Source organism: Peromyscus californicus, unplaced genomic scaffold, assembly GCF_007827085.1.
Source record: "Peromyscus californicus insignis strain IS unplaced genomic scaffold, ASM782708v3 Scaffold_13__1_contigs__length_99412109, whole genome shotgun sequence".
Taxonomy (NCBI): Eukaryota; Metazoa; Chordata; class Mammalia; order Rodentia; family Cricetidae; genus Peromyscus; species Peromyscus californicus.
This window is the reverse complement of record NW_026294424.1, coordinates 26,187,253-26,203,712: the sequence shown is the minus strand read 5'-3', so window position 1 is coordinate 26,203,712 and position 16,460 is coordinate 26,187,253. Positions and strand designations below refer to the sequence as shown.

The 16,460-nt window shown below is 43.1% G+C and overlaps 1 protein-coding gene across 3 annotated transcripts in view; it reads right to left on the bottom strand.

Moving 5' to 3' along the window:
* Aftph (aftiphilin) overlaps nucleotides 1-16,025 on the bottom strand; it is a 68,943-nt gene extending 52,918 nt beyond the window's left edge. For 2 of the 3 annotated variants that reach the window (XM_052734740.1, XM_052734742.1), the window contains exon 1: nucleotides 15,841-16,024. The gene's annotated coding sequence lies outside the window, so the exon portion shown is untranslated. Of the gene's footprint in view, nucleotides 1-15,840 lie in introns of all 3 variants that reach the window. The other variant, XM_052734743.1, reaches the window with a different exon arrangement.
* Between the last annotated feature and the right edge of the window lie 435 nt (nucleotides 16,026-16,460).

Genomic DNA, 16,460 nt, shown 5'->3' with positions numbered 1-16,460 from the left:
ATGCTGTGGAATAATCCTCTTGTACACCGTAAAGACTTATCACTCAAATTGGTTTAATAAAACGCTGATTGGCCAGAACCCAGGCAGAAAGTATAGGTGATGTGACCAAACGAAGGATGATGGGAAGAAGGGCAGAGTCAGGGGGTCTTGAGCCAGACACATAGGGAGCAGGAGGTAAATGTGCCATGCTAATAAAGGTACTGCCACATGGCAAAACATAAATAGAAATATGGGTTAATTTAAGTGTAAGTGTTAGCTAGTAACAAGCCTGAGCTATTGGCCGATCATTTATAATTTATATTCAACCTCCAAGTCAGCTATTTGGGACAGGAAACACCCATTTACACACACATGCATGTGTAGTACACATGCCCCCACCATCACACACGTACAATTAACAAACAAGCACAGAGAAAGCCTGACAGCATTTGTCTGCATTCCCAGCACTTGGCAGGCCAAGAAAATTATGTGCTGAGGGCTAGCCTGGGTTACACAGTGAATTTGACACCAGCCTAAGCAACATAGCTATATTCTGCCTCAAAAAAACCCAAAGCAAAACAAAACAAAAAACCCCAAACCAAAAAAAAAAAAAAAAAAAAAAAGCGCAGGGGGGGGGGGGAATAACAAAACAACCAAAACCAATAAATAAATAAATAATTAAAAAAAAAAAAAAGAAACACAGCCAGGCGGTGGTGGCGCATGCCTGTAATCCCAGCACTCGGGAGGCAGAGGCAGGTGGATCTCTGTGACTTTGAGGCCAGCCTGGTCTAGCTAGTCCAGGACAGGCTCCAAAGCTATAGAGAAACCCTGTCTTGAAAAAAAAGAAAAGAAAAAGAAACACAAAACCATACCTTTACATATAAATTAGAATGGCTCAAATTAAAATTCTTATGATCATAAGCATTTTGGCTGGAATCATATTTTAAGTTATTTGAAAATACATACTAAAACTATGCCAGATCCTCAGTACCTTGTGGATTCTATATACTTGGTAAATTATTAACTACCATCACATTTATACCAAGTCTGTGTCTCAAATAACTGTCACATAAACAAACAGGTAAGTCAATGTTTGTTTAGTTGATAAAACATTCATGTGACTCTAGATTTTGGAAGGTCTTTGAGAGAACAAGTCCCTTAAAAATTTTTTAACCACACCGAGGATACATGAAGGTGACTTTACTACCAATTTTTATAACCAGTCCCTCAAAAACGTGCAGTTTGACTTACATATATAAACCATATCATTTCTTAAGCTTGGTTAGGCCTGATGACAAATCCAATCTAAAGACCAAGGTTAAAAGACAAAGATCACAATGTTTACCAGTAATAGTCTGTTAAAACAGATGTTTTGCAAAGGACTAGGCAAATGCAAGCCAGAATTCTCACGAGTGTCTTGAAGTAAACTGCCTATATAGTGCCTATTTAGTTAGAGGAAAGACCACAAGAATAAAAGCTGATAAGAAGGGACCTGGTTGGAATAGAAAGGATTCTTTATATGTAAGATACAGACTCTTCACGTTCTGATCCTTTCTTACACATACTCATTTATTATCTACCCTAAATATCCTTGGGTTAACATTTAATGGCAGTCATATCTCTAAGTAAAGAGTGCCTCTACAAATCCCCCAGAATTAAGCACCAAGCATTCCCACCCCACAAGTTGAAAGCTGGTGAGCTCCTGCTCACCAGAAGAAATCCCATCCATTACAGAGCGCCAGCCCACTTGTACCAACAAAGGCATCACCTTTCAAGTCCAGATGTACATTACTTTTTGTTGCTGTGATAAAACACCATGACCAAAGCAACTTATAGAAGGAAAGGTTTATTTGGCCTTACAGTTCCAGAGGAATGAATTCACCATGGCAGGAAGGCACAGCAGCTAGTGGCAAGTGTACTTTACTGGCAGAGCAGAAAGTGGAGAGCTTACATCTTCAAAGGCAAGCACAAAGCAGAGAGGAAACACAGAACGGGGCAAGACCATTCACACTCCAAGTTCACCTCCAGGAATATACTTCTTCCAGTATCTTAGTTAGGATTACTATTGCGGTGAAGAGACACCATGACCAAGGCAACTCTTATAAGGAAAACATTTAACTGAGGGTGGCTCACTTATAGTTTCCGAGGTTCAGTCCATTATGATCATGAAGGGGAGTGTGGCAGTGTGCAGGTGGTGCTGGAGGAATAGCTGAGAGCCCTACATCTTGCAGGCAACAAGAAGTCGACTGAAAGTCACACTGAGGGAAGCCTGAACAAAAGAGGCCTCAAAGCCTGCCCCCACAGTGACACACTTCCTCCAACAAGGCCACACCTCCTAATAGTGCCATTCCCTTTGGGGGCCATTTTCTTTCAAACCACCAAATTCAGCAAGGCTCCACCTCCCAAAGGCTTCCCCAAACAATGCCACCAACTGCAGACAAAGTGTTCAGCTATCTAAACCTATGGCGTAGTATTTCTTATTCAAATCACCATAAGAGGCAAGAAGACCTAGACTATGCAAGCCAGTTTTATACAGGGCCTTTTATTCCAAACTTTCTTTTACTGAGACTGTGGTGGGCACTAAAATGTCCAAAGAATGGTGATAGGAAAAAGAGAAATAAAAACACTTTTTCTCAAGTTATGTGACAGCATAAATATACCTTGCAAGGTATATTTAGTGGATCATCCATACATAAAGTCATACCCTTCTTTCATCTGGTGTGTCTGAGGTATATAGTCAGTCACTTGTTAAATAAAAATCTGCATTTTCTTCACAAAAAATAATTAAAACATGATATAAGTAATTAACAATATCATTTGCATTACAAATGTTGCCTTGTGTTACAGTAGCTCAATATCCTTGAAATCATGACTACACTATCCTTACAGGAATTTAAGGGGTCAAATGTGCTGTTACTGAATTTACCTACACCATCTACATTCTGTTTTGTTTAAGAGCCAGAGAAGAGCCCTTCCTCTGAACCTTGAAGATTTGAATTGTGTTTTACTTTTCTCTTTTCATTCTATCTAGATGGTCACAACGTCACAGCACTTGAAAAGGCTCTAACATCGGTGGTTAGAAGCACTGGCTGCTCTTCTGGAGGACTCAGGTTTGATTCCCAGTACTTACACAGCAGCTCACAACTGTCTGTAACTCCAGTTCCGGTGGTTAGAAGCACTAGCTGCTCTTCTGGAGGACTCAGGTTTGATTCCCAGCACTTACACAGCAGCTCACAACTGTCTGTAACTCCAGTTCCGGTGGTTAGAAGCACTAGCTGCTCTTCTGGAGGACTCAGGTTTGATTCCCAGCACTTACACAGCAGCTCACAACTGTCTGTAACTCCAGTTCCGGTGGTTAGAAGCACTAGCTGCTCTTCTGGAGGACTCAGGTTTGATTCCCAGCACTTACACAGCAGCTCACAACTGTCTGTAACTCCAGTTCCATGGTATCCAGTAGTCTTTCTTGGCCTCCATAGGCACTAGGCACATGGTACACACACATGCAGGCAAAATACCCATATACATAAACTTATTAATAAATAAATAAAAGGTTCTAATGTTAAAAGTCTACAAAGTGATTGTTTTTCTTTCTCTTTTTGGATGGTTTGTCATTGGCAGTTAGCTTTACATATCCTAGCAAAACAAGAGAGGGCACCGAAAACTACACACTTTCAGTGAAAAATTGAGGGAGGTTTTTTTTTAAAGAACAACACAGGCTACAAATTTTAATGCTATTCAAGGAAACTTTCACAATCCCCAAACCAAGCTATTACGTGGTGGTGAATGCCTTTATCCTAGCACTTGGGAGGCAGAGATGGAGACCAGCCTGGTATACAGAGCAAGTTCCATGGGAGTCCAGAGATACATAGTGAGACCCTGTCTTGAAACACACAACAACAACAAAGACCTCTGTGTCATTTCTGTCCAAATGTCAGAGTGTGCATGTGCATCTTTGTTGTTGGATTCTTCTGTCTCGGCCTCTGTGAGTACTGGGGTTACAGAGTCATGCTCCCAAGTCTGGCATTTATGTGGGTTCTAGGGATTCAAATACAGGTCCTCATGCTTGTACAGAGAGCATTTTACCCATTGAGCCATCTCTCCAAGCTCCCAAACTAAGTCTTTTTAAAGATCTCATAATTAACCTACCAACTTAAAACCAAGAATTGAAGGTATCAGGCATGTCGATATGTCAACTGCAAAATAATATGCAGTACTGTTGAAAAGATGTATTAACTGTCATTACTACCATGTGTTTTCATTCCTGTGTGTGTGTGTGTGTGTTTGTGTGTCTTGCTCACGCTGGCTTCAAACCTGGAGCAATATTCCTGCATTAGATTAACTAACCCTGAGATTACAGACACGTACTCACCATGTCCATCTTCAGTATTGAGTCTGTACTTAAGGGTCTACTGTGTTCCAACATTATGTGGAAAACATTCATAAACTATCTCCTTTAATCTTTCTTTTTCTTTTGAAGATGGGGGTCTTATATATGTTCCAGGCTGACTTCAAACTGACAGATTCCCACCAAAGCCTCTAGAGCAGCTGAGATTAGAGGCACAGCATCATTTAGTCTATTTACTATTGTGAGGGAGAAATTATCTTAATTTTACATATGAAGAAATAAAAGCTGACAATTAATCTCACCAGTAACTGAATTAACTAATCAAACATATGATGAGGTTTAAAACATTTCAGAAATGACTGAAAAGAATTCCCCTTAAAAGGTATCTGAGTTGTTCAGAGAAAGTTCTCTGAAAAGCCCACATTAATTCAGAAAGAGAAAAATGATAAACTCAAAGGATAACCAACAAAAATGCCAAGAAGCAAATCGGTTTCAAAAGTAATGTCCACAGTATTCACTGTCTGAGACTAGGAAAAGCAAGCACAGGATATCTTTGTTCTACCAGCCTGGAAAGGCCAGGCTGCTCAAAGTGACAGTGAAGCTTGTCATCCTGTTTTCAGTATCAATAAAGGCAACACATGAAAGTAGAAATACTATTACACAATGTCAATTATAACATGAGCAGTTACATATATTTGCTGAAGTGCTGATTACCTTGTTAAGTAGCAGTTAAGCACTATCATTTTATAGGATCTGATTTTTAAAAAACTCCTAAAACATTTTACTTAGGCTAGGGATGTGTGTGGCAGAGTACAAGGTCTTAGGCTCAATCTCCAGCACTGGGGGAAAAAATTCCTTTAACTGAACTAAATACATGTACACCCACAATAATGTATTTTCTTCATATCTGGATGTGTTTCAAATAATAATTAAGGTAAACAGAAATAGTACGGATGGTTTCACATTTAAATTGTTACATTAACTGACCATATTTGATAATTTACTATTTTCTGCAAACTAATTCACCTTGAAACTAATTCTCTACCCTCATATTCCAGAACCTTTACAAGACAATACATTTTAAAGGGCACAGAGCTAGCTCAATTCTACGCCTCCTCAATAAAATCTTGCTTATATCCACAATCCTGTGTATAAACAATCCTGGAACCTTCTGCCTTTCCCTTCCTAGTTGTGTGCAGGGACTCTGAATTTATTTCTTCATTTTTACTGATGCTTTTTCTTCAGCTTGCAAACATTCACCATTCTTCCATTCTGAAAACAAATCAGAACAAAACAAAGCCCTGCCCCTGTGCCTTTCTGAATCCCTCGCCACAGAGCTTCTTGACAGGGGCCTGTCTCCGACTACCTCTACTTCCAGACTTTCCATTCAAGCCCTCAAGACAGAACTGCTGGCTTCAGCCCTACCAAACCACTGAGTCTGCTCTCGCAAGTTACTTTCCTTGAGCTCAAGAGGACAAAACTGTGTGGTCACATTTCTCTGTCATTTCTGCATCCTCAGGGCCTGGCTCAAAATAGGGACTGGATACATGTTGTTCTTACTGGGTCATTATTCTACTGTCTGCTCTTGAATACACCACACCCCCTTAGGAAGTAGATTTCAGCTCCTCCCGCCTGGCCTGTCAATGGTCCACACCAAGTAAGTCAGAAAACATACATGGTTAATTGGGGTAAGTGTATTCTTATGCATGCTGGCCTGAGATGAGATGGACGTGAAAGGGAGTCTTTTGTGCTACAATCTGTCTGAAGAAACAAGTATCTTGTCAGAGGTGGTACTTTATGTGCTAGCTATAGAAAACATCACTAAAGGACAAAAAGGACTTGTGTTTTATTCAACAAAACTGCTAACAGGAATATCTGCTTTGATTTGAAGTAATTACTCAGCATGCACAGAGGTGTCTGCCAGGCACTAAAGCATGATGCTGCACTGAGAGTAAGCCAACTAAGGTTCTTGCTTTTTCTGCTTATAGCAATTTTCTTTAGTACTTCATGAAAAATCTTACAGACAACAAAAATCTTACAACAACTTACAGACAAACCTACAGACAACTCGGCAACCAGTTGACAGGAATGGCTGACATACTTCGAAAGAAATTTCTTGCTGCATGTTTTAAATTCACATTTTAGTCAAGATTGATACATTAAACTTCACAAGACTAGAATACTGGAAGACAAACAAACAAACAAACAAACAAACAAACAAACCCTTAACACCTCCCCCCACTGCAGATCACAAACTACTTTGTGACTTTCAAGAATAAAAACACCACTATAATACGTGTAAGAAAACTGTCAGGTCCTTGGCTGCTGCCCTTCTCTCTCAATCTGCTCTCCACACAACAGTAAATGCCCACAAGAGTTACCACACAGAAAGAAGCAGCAGCAGCTATAGGAGTTATAAAACTACAACTGAACAAGTTGGAATTCACTTAGCTAACACTTAAGAAAGTAGACAATATCCTAGATAATCTAAAACTCACAAATATGGCCTTTAACTATGACCTAAGTAACAGCAGATTTACCTTACCAACTCTTTCCCAGGTAATTAGCTTGACTTTAAATTGCTCTCCTGCCCTTCATTGATGCAACAGCATTCATAGTGACAGAAGGAAACCAGGCGACAAACTAGGCACCAAATATAAATGTAAATAATAAACTATACATACAGACATAGTACACAATCAACCCTAAGTTACACATACACACACACACACACACACACACACACACACACACACACACACACGATCCAAAGATAAAAACACTACCTCAATGACATTCTTGGGGGAAGATTATCAAAACCAAAGCTTTGCCAATAGTGCTTACCAGGGGTACCTGCATGTAGAACTTTCAGGCAGATTCCCTGTACCAAGAACGTCATGGAAACTATGGAAAGAATTCTACAGCAAACATTTCTAACTGGTTAATTTTTTTTTTAATATTTTTGTTTAAAGTTTTGCTTTTGCCTGAGATAGAGAAAGAAAAGGGAGAAAGACTAAAGGCTCAGGGGGAAAAGCTATTTGTAACCTACCCAATATCTATGGTTAGAAAAGAATAGGAAATTAGTCTGCCACATAAACAAGATTTTTTCACACCATTTTCTAATGATGACCCAAAGAGTACACCTTACATTGATGCCTAAGAAAGTTTTATTATTACACACACACACACACGCGCACACACACACACACACACACACACATTTGTTTGATGCCAAGGATGATCTTGAACTCTGGTCCTTCTCCCTCTATTTCCCAGGCTTGTGCTGCCTCACCCAGCTTAGGCAAACACTTTAAAAAATGTGCACTTGGGAGACTTTGGCTACTGTCCTCGTGTGTACTGTGAGAACCAGCCCATGCCTCCCATCGGCCTTTTGGACATCCCAGGCGAGGCCAAGGTGAAACTCTACTGCTCCCAGTGCATGGACCTGTACACACACAGACGGCACCTACTTCGGCACTGATTTCCCTCACATGCTCTTTATGGGGCATCCGGAGTACCGACGCAAACGACCTGCCAACCAGTTTGTACCCGGGCTCTATGGTTTCAAGATTCATCCAATGGCTTACCAGCTGCAGCTCCAAGCCGCCAGCAACTTCAAGAGCCCAGTCAAGACGATTCGCTGATCCCCACCCACCTTCCTCTCTGTCTTGACACCACCGTTCCTTTGCTGCCACCCTTTCCAGAAGTCTATGGTTTTTAGTTTAACTTAAAGGAATTGTTACTGTGGTGGAATATGAAATAAAGTGGAAGAAAAGGGAAAAAAAATGTGCATTCACTGACCATCAACTAGGAGAAGGGTACTCAGCCACCGCTGGTAGAACTGGTTTTATTATAACCTCTTGGAAGCAATAGGTTTTTTGCGGGGAGTGGGGAGCAGACTAGTAACTATTTCTAAGACTTGATTTAAAGAAAAATAACAAAAGATAGTAAGTAGTTCTAGACAAACTTGTTCGCCCAGATGCTCTTCTGTAGCATAAGAAACAGAAACTCCAATGTCCCAGTGAGGTTTCAATTGTGATAAACACCATGACCAAAAACAATGTGAGCGAAGAAAGGTTTAGTTCACCTTCAAGATTACAATCCATCACTGAGGGAAGTCAAGGCAGGAGCTTAGGGCAGGAATGGAGGCAGAGGACAGGAAAGAATGCTGCTTACTGATCTGCTCGTCAAGGTCTGCTCAGTCTGTTTTCTTATACAACCCAGAACCACCAGCCCAGTGGTGGCATCACAGTGAGCTGGGTCCTCCCACATCATTCACTAATCAAGATGTCCATCAGACGGCCTACCACAGGCCATCTGATGGAGGTGTTTTCTCAACTGAAGTTCTTCCCAAATAACTGTAGCATGTGTCAAATTAACAACTTCAACAACAGTAACAACAACAACAACAACAATGGAAGGAAGGAAGGAAGGAAGGAAGGAAGGAAGGAAGGAAGGAAGGAAGGAAGGAGCCAACCCAAGTATCAACAACAACAACAACAAAACCCAGGACATCCAATTGTAGAGAAATAGCAAAATATTTTGAAACTCACTTGATGGCATTCTTCATAGTCACTAAAAAAATCATGTTTTAAAGATTACTAGTCACATGGAAAATGTTCACAACATGCTAGTAAATAAAGAGGCTAGGGCATAGTTTATTTGGTAGAGTGCTTGCTCAGCATATGTGAGCCCCGGGTTTGATCTCCAGCACACATATGCTTCTCATGGTGGCACATACCTATAATCCTAGCACTCAAGATCACAGCAGAAGGGTTAAAAGTTCAAAGCCATCCTTGCTACAAAGCAATGTTAGAGGTTAGCCCGGGTTACATGAGACTCTGACTCAAAACAAAACAAAAACAACAACCAGCGTTAACAGCTTTCTCTTGGAAGCACAGCACCAGTGAGGAGGAAACAGGAGTGAGGTGCTTGCCGCACAGGCATGAGAAGCTGTGTTTGGAGCCAGGTTAAAATGACTCTAATCCCAGCCCAGAGGAGGTAGAGACAGAGGTGCTGGCCAGCCAGTCTAGTCAACTCGGGGGAGCTCCAGGGTCAGTGAGAGAATCTGCCTTAAAACAAAACAAACCCCATATATACATACCTCACTGAGGCTGGGCGGCAGTGGTGCACATCTTTAATCCCAGCACTTGGGAGGCAGAGGCAGGAGGATCTCTGTGAGTTCGAGGCCAGCCTGGTCTACAGAGCGAGATCCAGGACAGGCACCAAAACTACACAGAGAAACCCTATCTTAAAAAACCAAGGGGGAGTGGGGGAGAAAAGAAAAGAAAACATATATCACTGAGGAAGATACTCAATGCTGTCCTCTGGCCTCACACACATTTCCCTTATAGTACTCCTTCTAATCATATTCTGGAGTCTTACTTTAGTGTCAGACATAAACAGATGGCTTCTTGCCATATGAAGCATACCAATTCCCCTCCCTACTTTTCAATATTTTTCTATAATTTTAAGAACCAGAAAAATATAACATGCAGTTAATCATGATTTCAACATTTCAGCTGTATATTTTTGGATGAGCTGGGGAAGAAGTTGATTATGGCCTTGAACGTTAGTTTAGGCAACTTGGTAAAGGAACATGATCTGAACGGTATGCAGCAAATTCCATTTTGGTGGGCCAGGAAGATAGCTCTGTGGGTAAAGGGGCTGCTGTGCAAGCCTGGGGCCCTGAGTTTGATTCCTGGAAGCCATGTAAGCATGGAAGGAGGGAATTCAGCTATCCACAAAGTTACCCTCTGACCTCTAAGCAAAGACGATGGCATTCACACCTACCTTCCTCTACAAGAATAAATAAAAGTATTTTTCATTTTGGTGAAAAGCATACATATAAATACATATAAATGTTATGGAGAATATATACTAGTTACTAACAGTGGGAGATCAGGAGCTAAGTATGGTGACACATGCCCGTAAATCCCTTTACTAGGGCGGGTAAGGAAGGAGGACTGCCACAAGTTTGCGGCCACACTGGGTTACATAGTAAGTACCAAGATAGCCAGGGGTTCATAATAAGACCCCATTTCAAAAATCCAAACCAAATCAAAACTGTAAGAGGTCAGTTTTTTTTTTTTGTTTTTTTGAATGGGGCCCCTTTTTACTCTTGTATGCTTTAAGCATAAAAACATAACCAACTATTCACTGAGTATCTACTACATACAAAACTGCTAGAACAGAGTAGAGGGAGTAGTAACCTAAAGAAATTTAAGGCTCATAAGGGGGGTTAATAGGAGAAGGGCTAACAGTTTACAACAGCGTGTGTGTGTGTGTGTGTGTGTGTGTGTGTGTGTGTGTGTATTAAAGGAGATAAAGTGTGGCTAACAGGAGTCTAAGAAAAAGCTCACACTTGATTGGGAAGAGGGAGAATAGAGAAAATAATTAGATGCTCTAGGGGGTAAAAAGAACTTACTTTCTTTGAGACAGGGTCTTCCTATGTAGCCTTGGCTGACCTGGGACTCTGTATGTACACCAGGCTGGCCTCCTGAGTATTGAGGTTAAAGGTGTACACTACCACGCCCAGGTAAGAAAGTTTCTGAAGGGTTTTACAGAGAAAATGGCTGGCACTAAGGATAATACCTGGAGCCACTATCTGGGCACAGTAAGACATGTAATAGAATTTGATTAGAAAGCAGGATGGATGAAGTGTCAGAATAGGCTAGGACACTGGTTGTATGGACTTCAGGTTTTAGAAGAGGGCTGCCACAATAACTTCTCTGAACTTAGCAGTGGGGAGATTATAGGTCTCAACTCAAACACTGCCCTGCCACTTCTTATCACCTCTACATGATCGGTTCTGGACACTACATCTGAGCTGCACCACTGTACCCAGTTCCTCAATGAATGCTTCTGCTTCTACTTCTGCATTCCTGTAGTCTACTTCCTGTACAGTAGGTACATCATCCTTTTGTCTGAAGGTAGGTGTGTGTGTGTGTGTGTGTGTGTGTGTGTGTGTGTGTGTGTGTGTGAATCTATCACTGAATTGCATTCTCAGCCCTAACATATTCTTTTAGAACATAAATGGGTGGTGAATTAGCTCAGGGATTTAGAACACTTGTTGCTCTTGCAACAAGGACCTTGCAAGAGGACCTGGGTTCAATTCCCCCTCATATAGTGGCTTACCACCATTCACAACTGCACTTGGAGGAATCCAACACCCTCTTCTGGATATCCTCGGGCACCAGGCACACAACTTACACATACAAAAAATAAACAAGACAAAGCCAAACACATGTTATCTGACATCTTCCCTTGGCAACCTTGCAATTGCTTCCCACTGCACACAGTAAAAAGCTAGTTTCTAGGATGTTTACAAAGGTTTCCAACGCTGCTCAAGCGTCCTCTTTCTGTGATCTGACCTCCTGTTTAACTCTCCTGCCTGCTATTCTAGAAACACTGTGCTCACCTGCAGCTGTCCTTTCAGTATTCTGGGCATATGTTTGCATCTACCATTCTTGCCCCCTGGTTCTCTTGACTTCCTGCAGGTCTTAAGCCTTCAACCCCACCAACACTATATAGCAAGATCCATCAATACCCTATAATCGCCACCTAGTCCATGACTTAAAGTAAAAAGCAACGCTCCTTTACCCCCCAAACAAACTCTTTTTTTTTAATGTCTTCTACCTTAATGTTATATTTGCTTGTTCCAAACACAAACATGTATACATGCACACACACACAAGAAATCAAAGCTCTGTGAGGGCAGGGTTTTATTGCTGTTTGTCATTTTAGTATCCCCAACACCTACAAAAGGGTCTGACACTGAGCCGGTTCTTGACTATTTTAAGAATATCTGAAGAGCCTCAGCAGACATTCAGTTGAAATTATTTACAATATGCTATATCTACACAAAGAGAATCAAAAGGGGAAATTTACCCTAATTTACTATTTTATTTTCCTCTGGGAACTAATCACTATTAGAGTGCTTATAAATTAAGCTCTGAACATATAGATACTAAATGTCTTAGCAATTTATCTTTGAAAGGCTTGCCTTTACATTAGCTATTTGGGAGAGTGGTCAACTAGAGTATGATAGAATATTGTATCTGTTCTCTTCCTCTTTACACTCTCAGGAACTCTTCCCACACATCAGTTTCTGGCCTCTCTTTCCCAGGGAATTGGTCTAACCTACTGACCAATGAGCCCCTAATCTTAGGGTCCACCTAGAAATATGAACCATGCATGTCAGATAGGGCTGTTGAGATGTTTGGCAGCAATTTTAGATGAGGGCCCAGGCAAAAGAAGTTAAGGCACAGAAACCTGGAAAATACTTCAAGCATTTTAAAGTTAATAGCTCCTGTACTTTAAAGTGAAGTCAATACAAAATAACATTGTTTCCCTATTCCCTTCTGAAACCCTGCTAAAAGAAAAAAGTGACACTTTGTTTTGAAGTGAAATGTTTAAACTTTTTATTTTTCTGTAAAGCATTTCAAGCAATAAAACAAAGCTTGGGGAAAAGAAACGATCACACAGCCACTATGAGGTTAAGAGCACTGGCCGTTCTTCCAGAGGTCCTGAGTTCAATTCCCAGCACCCACACGGTGGCTCACGACTGTTAACACAGCTGTCACAACTCACTTAACTTACTCTAATCAAGTAGGTGTCAAACAGTAAGGATGCATTGGAAAAGTCATAGGTGTCTTCGATCCTTTAGCACTCTCCAGTTCTCCGGAGATTACTTTATACTTACTTGGTGTTTATTATTCCACTTTCTTGTGCAGTGCTGGAACTAAAGCCAGGATCTTATACAAGCTAGGCAAGTGTTCTACCACTGAGCAGAACATCCCCAGCCCACACATTTTTTATACTTGTGATACATGCTTCATGAATCCCAGGGAAAAAAGTGGTATAGTTCTACATAAATGTTCTATTGTATCTTGCCTTGTCACCTACCAGCTGATTTGCCTTAAGAAAATCACTCTTTGTGCCTCAGTTTCCTCTGATAAATGGGGAGAGGATGCTGTATTGCTACCTTATAGGTATAGGGTTGTTGGGAGGATGTATTCTGAGAAAGAATTAGAATTTTAAAATTACATATATTTACTTATGTGTGCCTCTCTGCATGCATGCGTCTTCCATGGTATGCATGTGGAAGTCAAGAGGGTAATCTGCAGGAGTCAGCTCTCTCTTTTCACCATCTGGGTCTTGGGGATCAAACTCAGGTTGCACCCAGGCTTGGCAGCAAGTGCCTTTAACCCACTGGACCACCTCACTGACTCACACAAACATTTCTTAAAGTATCTTGCTGGGCTAGGGATGGGGCGCACTGGCACAGTGCCCGCCTTCAATGCATGGGACCCTGGGTTCATGCCTCAGCAACACGAAACAAACAGAAAAGGGCGAGGATCTAGCTGACAGAAAACAGCACATATCGGTGTTAGAAATTATTATGCAAAGCTTCGAAAAGACTTGTGATTGTGTCTGCACACACATACATATACTAATTAGAAAAAAATTAATTACCAAAATGTCATATGTAAAATCCACAACTGCTGAATATTTTTGAAGTTACATTAAAACTACAACAACAAAAAATGAAGTTTAGGCTGTAAAGTCTGGCCTACATAATGAGGAACTGAAAGTGCTTAGAGAGCAAAGTCCTTTATTTTTAATTTACAAATTTTTGGAAGCTGGGCATGCTGGCATACACTTGTAATCCAAGCACTTGAGATGCAGAGACAGGAGGATTAGGAGTTTGAAGCTAGCCTGGGTTACATGAAACCCTGTCTCAAAATCCAAAAATAAATAGTTGGTAACATTAAATTGGAATATAAACATTTAGGTAATTCTTGAGGGTTTTAGGTATCTAAATACGTAAGAGACTGCTATTATGAGACCCGAGGGAAAGGCTGGACAGACAACTCCTCACTGAGATGCTATTTAGTGAATTCTTTGCCTGTTAGATTTCAGAAAAAATAAAACACCAGCACTCAAATTTCACTACTTTTTGCATCTAGCTTTTTATTAATTATAAGCAGAACAGATCAAAATTTAAAATAATGTTCTATAATGGAATCACCTAGATTATGAGATTTTCATAGGCAATTGGATTCTGCAAAATTTCTCAATGCCATTATAGATATTATCTTTGCTTGACACGAGACTATTTTCATTATATCCTCTAGGTCAAAAGATCAGGTAACACTCAAATTCAAGTGCCCCACGTATTATCTGAGTCCTACTACACTAAACGTCTTTCCAGAGCTTTTTAATGGCTTAAAATATGTCTCTAAACATCAACAGATAAATCTGATACATACACAGAAGGGAGACCAGACCTAAGAATCTAGTAGGTGCCATTTGCTGAACTAGAAATTTTGATGCTGGATCTAACTCTTTATTCGTGTGAGACATCTCCATGTATTAGGCTACCATAGATACTTTGTTTTAACAAATACACCCCTGGAAAGTGTTAAAAATGATTACTACAAATGCCTATATTTAGAAACTTATGAAACGTAGGTAGGCTGATTCTATCAACGCATTAGAATTGAAGCATAGTTGCCCCTAGAGTTTAGCATATATTTCTCTAATAGTTTAGCTGAAAGCAACAGTTAAATATAAAATCAGATTTAAACCGTTCCTGAGCCCCCCTCCCCACCACTGCCCTCCCCCAAACAAAAACCCACCTCAGAGTATGAGGATGTGCCTCGTGGAAGATACTTATGCCGTGAAGTTTATGGGTAAAAGTTTTCCTTCAAGCTAGAACTCTGAAACAGAACCACCGCTCCTCTGACGCTCCCCCCACCCCCGTTAATATTTACACGTATGAGTCAGTTCTTTCCTCAGCCGCAACAGATTCAGAGGGAAATCACGCTGTAACTTGAATAAACCAAGAAGGTGGGGGGCAGCGGGAGGCCCAACTAGTCTCAGTTTCCAAAGGGAGAAAGAACCCACCGCTGCTCACCCTCTGTCCCCTGCACCCCGCAGCACCTGCCAAGCCGGGCACTTCAAGAATAATGGCTCAACTTTCGAACGCGAGGAGGGAGACGACGCAGATGATTTCCTGGGGAGCGCGGAAAAGGTCCTCTCCGCCAGGGACCCAGCTCTGGGCCGCCTCTGCCCGTCGGAGCATTCAGAGAGCCCTCGGAGGCGGCACACTCCTGCAGCCGCCGGCCTCGGGCCTCGGCGAGGCAGCCAGTGTTTACACCTGTCACGAGGGAGGAGGGAGAAGGAGGAAGCCGGAGCGGAGCCCCAAACTTCTCCACAGCGGCCGGGAGGGAGCCCGGGCGCGCAGCTCGGGCAGGTGGACGCCGAGGAGGGGCAGGACGGGCCACGGCGGGCCGGGAGGGCAGGGCTGGCTCTCCTCGGCCGGGATGCCGAGCGCCGTGCCACGGCTTCGGGCGCTGCCGGCGGCGTTCCGCAGCCGCGGAGCGGAGCAGAGCCCGCGCCGGAGCTCGCAGGCCCGCACCCGGGCCGACGCTGGCAGGTGCTCCAGGCCGGGCCGCCGGGCCGGGCCGGGCTCCTCCGCACCCGGGGAGCGCGGCGGCGGCGCCACTCACCTGGCTCGTCCCGGACGGTCGCGATGGGCATGGCTCGGCGGCCCGGGGAGGAACTGGCTCCCCGGGGAAGGACCGGTTACTCGGACGCTGAGCTGGCGAGGGCGGAAGGCGAGCTGCTGCCAGCCCTGTCAGCGCAGCGGCGCCATGGACGCCCACCCGGAGTTTCAGCGTTGCCGCGGGACCCCCATCCCACTACCCTCCGCCCTCTTCCGCCGCCGCCGCCGCCGCCTCCGCCTCCTCCTCCTCCTCCGCGGAGACCCCCGCCCACTCCACACACTCTCCCATCATGCAGCGGGGAACCGCTGCTGTCGTACGTCACTTCCGGGCGCAGGTGGCTAGGTCGGGGCCGGGCGATGGAGGGTGCCGGGGTGGGGGAGGACACTCCGGGGGAATTAGTGTCACCGATCGCTTACTCCTGCGCAGGCGCCGTCGCGCGGAACGGCGTTCGCCATTTTGGGTGCGGGCAGACTGCCTTTTCTGGACTCACTGGAGTCACTCAAGTGTGGGCTCCGGACGTCCTCGCTCCTCGCCCGACCCTCCGAGGCAGCGCTCCCGGCGACCGACCCCGGCTCCTCTCAGCCCATTGGCTTTACCGTGGCGCCCGGGAGCGGGCTAAGTCT